Raw genomic sequence first — 4,213 nt, 5'->3', positions numbered from 1 at the left:
TTGTGATGGTGAGTCCCTATGGGAGGAAGAAGTATGGTTTGATTGTGAATCCGACTTGTTTGAAGAGAAGTTTTTTGAGTATGACTTGCAGAAGCTAGAAGAAGAAGCACAGGCATGTCAAGTTGATTTGTCTATGCAGGGGGTGGAGCAACCTTCCCTGGGTGAGCATGTAGAGGTGTACTTTGAAGTTTTGGAGTTGGTGTGTAGGCGTGGAGAGATAGCTCCGGCAGATGACTCTATGGAAACTGATACAAGTGAAGCCTATGAGAGCGAGGTCCCATGCAAAGAGGAAGATGCAACCAACCTTGCAGGTGATGAGGTATTTGAAGAACAGGTTGAAGCTCTAGCAGGTCATACTCGTGGGTCTAAAGAGTCGTTTTTGAAGCCATTTACAAAGAATTTGGATACAAGTTTGCAGGGAGGATAGATATGCTTGGCCATGCAGCAGGAGAAGATAAATGTAAAGGCATTGAAGCTCTGTTTTATGTTGTTGACAATTATGTTATTGCGGGTTGCTTTGCAAGGTGTACTATGCAGGTTTCAATGCTCATATGATAAAGATGATGATATGGAGGGTTCTCTAGCGGATGACAGTACAGATGCTTATGGTACCGGTGCTTCAAGTGATCGAAAGTATGCTTATGATTAGCAGGAAGGTTTATGGATGCAGGGTGACAAAGCTCCATGCTATAAAGAGCTGGAAGAGTGGCGTGTCTATTGGCCTACAGTTGTAAAGAGAGTTTTGCATATGCATGCTTTACAGATGGATCGCCGTGGCCAATGTTTTCTTTTTGATCCAGGTGGAGATTACACCATGCTCATTAGGAAAATTTTGAACTCATTTTTGGTCCTTTTAAGAGTGCCACATCATCAAAGTTGTACAAAAGAAAGCAACCCGGTAGACCCCTCTAAATATTGCTTAGAACCCCATGATATGACCTATCATTGGAAAGTTCTTGAAAAATGGATTCTAAAGAGCCAAGGTCCAAAAAGTTTGGATGACTATATGAAAGTTATGCCATTTTTTTTTCAATCAGCCAGGTTTTGTTACCGTTACGGTAATCTAAAATCACCTTTTTCTAGATCTACATGAAGGCAATGTCCGATACATGCATGCTATATATCAATAGATAGCGTTTGAAGAGTAGATCTAAATATCCAACCTCCGACAAGTTTGGATCTTATTTGCAAAAAATTTACTGATCCCCACTTTTTGAAAGCTATGCCACATCAACAATTCTTACAAGGCCCATTTTTTAGTCCAAACTTTTCCTAATGTGGGGAAGCTCCGAGCTTTCCATTTGACCCTGGAGGGTGATGCAGTAGCAGACGCTCTTCTCTTCATATCTATCCTATCTATATAGCCACTCTATCAATTTTTCTTTATGCAATCTATATATCTATGCTATATCATACTCTCTGTACAATCCTATTTTATCTAAGTAATACTGTGGTTGAGCATGAATGCTCAACGAGGGGGTGGGTAATGATGGTGCACCCAAACTATGTCGACCCATGGAAGTGCCAGTAGCAACAGTGTGGAAATCAATAGCTTGATGGGGGAGTTCTTGAACAGGTACTAAATGCAGATTGCAGCAAATGCGATGGTGATGTGTATGCCAAATGTGTCTTTTAGCAAACCAAAGGGGGTTTTCAAGCTCAGTCGCTCGGGTCTCTTAAAGTGGTTGGATATTTTTGCAGGGGATGGTACCATGCTATGTATATCGAGGGCTTGCACTATTTGGGTGATTTTTGATGCTTGGAGACTGGTGGGTAGCAGCTCATCAACTCAAACACAAATAATCCACATATATTCAATGGGAAGCAGTGGTACCTCAAGCTGGTTGAGAGTTGTTACGGTCTCACCTCTCCTGGAAAAAGATATTGTCACCCAAGAGTCATTTTATGCGGATGGTGGAGCCTAGGAGTTGAAGGCATGCAGAGTAGCCCATAAAGTTGTGCCAGGTTGGAGCTCTGATATCATCGACGATCAAGGTTGCAAGGGTGGTGGGAAAGAGGACCAAGCTGGATTTTTTATTGAAGGTAAGTTAAAATTATCTGAAAGCTAAGAAAAAGGGAGTCGGATATACACAGGAGGGTGGTCGACTCTGCAGTTCATGGAAGCAAGAGCCACCACTTGCAAGGGGGGCCATTTTGGCATGCAAGAAGAGGACGCCATCTGGGTGGTTGCCATAGGGGAGTAGAAAAGGAGAGCACGGCAATTGTAGTTGGGGGGGGCAGTTTGCAGGAGGTGACCAATAGCGAGGTCTCTAGTGGACAAAGAGGGCTCGTGAGGAGTTGGCCCTTGGAGCAGTGCAAAGGGATGGTCGATGGTTGCATGAAAGGAGGGTGGTTGACTGCAGTTGAAGGAGTGGGACCGCCAGGGGTTGGAGAGTCAAAGGGGAAGTGACCTCCAAGGCTGCTCAAAGAAGGAGATCAGGGCCACAGTTTGAGAGCGCTAAAAAATGAGGACACTATTGATAAGGGAGGCCGGTGAAAGGGTTGGCGGCTTTGTAGGCATGAAAAGGACGTAGAGAATTGTGTTGCCACAGAGGGGTTAAGGGAGCTTTTTAAGAACTGCAAAAGGGGGGCATTATCTTGTAGTGCCAAGAAGTAGGACTGCTAGTCCAATACAGAGGCAAGGCCAGTTGGTGGCATGAAAGGAGCACTGCAAGAGAGATCAGGAGCAAGAGAGAGAAGAGGAGAGCACGAGAAGGGGTTTTCTATGTGCATTTGCAGGCTGGGCCGTGAGAATCAAGGAGGAAGGTATCCATTGGAGCTCGCACAGAAAGGAATATAAAGCATTGTATATCAGTGTTTCCATTCGGATCAAAGTAATCGTGATCTTAGAGATATGTTTTGTTATTTCCCACCTCTCTCTTCCCCTCGCTCTCTTGTCTCATTGTAGCGGGCATCTGTGTGTTGTCGAGTATATGTATGCTCTCTATGTAAATGGGTACACACATTAATTGATAGGCCATCTTTGTGATTGTCGGTTCTCTCCAGAGTCTAAGGGTGAAACTATGTTGACACGCTTGGGGGCTGGTTGTGTGTAGTTTGGGATGGTCGGGTACGGGCTTGGACATTGATTGTTTGCAGATCGGGAGTCTAGGTGTATGTTTACTAGGGGATAGGGGTGTTGCAAAATCACAAGGCTATAGAGAGGCATTCAGATTTTGTGCTGGTGGTTTTCTCGTTTCCCCATTTCCAACGGGTCCTTAACAACACCATCACTCCGATTAACTGATAACTAGGAGTTTAAGATCCCTTTGCAAGATTAAGTGGGCCGTTAACGGCTCCGTGACTCAAGTTTAAGCTGATGACGGTGATGGAGATCTCCTCCATGTCTCTCTCCTCGCTTCAATTGCCCTCATGAGCTCCTCGAATCTCCTTCTCTGATTGCCAAAAAATTGCCTGTGTCAATTGCCTTCAAGAGCTCCGTAAAGCTCTTGCTCTCTGGCATTCTTCTCCTTTCAATTGTCGTCAAGAGTTTTGGAAACTCTCTCCTCTGTGTGACTCAAGGAATCTCCCAATATTCTCTAAAACTTGAACTCCTGTTCTCTTTACCATGGGTACTCCATGCCCTTCCGACTTCATCTTCCCCGTGCTTTCTTCCTTTACTCCACGCTATTCTCTTATTCTCTTTTCTTCCTGTAATTCCTGTCGGGAACTCTTCTTGTGTGAGAGCTCACCCAAGGCACAAGCTTGCTTCTCTTGTCCTTCTCTTTGATCACCAAGTCACGAGCTTGCTGCTCTCCTCATGTTCCATGCTTTGCCAAAACCACCCACTTTTCCTCCTCCTCCTGTTGATTCCCCTTGCTCTCGATTTTTTCCCCCAAATCCCCTTTGTATTCGATTTTTAACCCCCCCAAGCCTCGTCTTGCTTGTCACGGTTGTGTGATAAGCCACCTGATTGGCATGTGGGTATGGTGACCTCCATCAAATCCTCTGCAAACATCACCAAATGGGATTGACCCAATCTCCCCTACAATTCTTGTTTCTTGGCCGCTCTCGTCAAAGCTGTCTGTCTTGTGCTATCAGAGCATCTTCTCTCCCTTGCACCATCTCTTGTTGCTTGCGCCACTCTGATCCTTCCTTTTTCTCTCGATTCACACCCCTTGGGAGGCCCCTCCTCTTGAGGTCATGGGCGGGCGGCCACTGTAGCCCCAATGGGCCGCCATATTACTTAGGTACACCACATTTGGTATACATT

General features: G+C 45.3%; 1 pseudogene; it reads right to left on the bottom strand.

The window, feature by feature from the left end:
- Positions 1-2,261: 2,261 nt before the first annotated feature.
- On the bottom strand, positions 2,262-3,169 carry LOC147461660 (uncharacterized; annotated as a pseudogene).
- Between the last annotated feature and the right edge of the window lie 1,044 nt (positions 3,170-4,213).

This window comes from Adiantum capillus-veneris, chromosome 3, assembly GCF_014529385.1.
Source record: "Adiantum capillus-veneris isolate H3 chromosome 3, ASM1452938v2, whole genome shotgun sequence".
Lineage (NCBI taxonomy): Eukaryota > Viridiplantae > Streptophyta > Polypodiopsida > Polypodiales > Pteridaceae > Adiantum > Adiantum capillus-veneris.
Note: the sequence above shows the minus strand (reverse complement) of the source record. Positions and strands in the feature narration are given on the sequence as shown.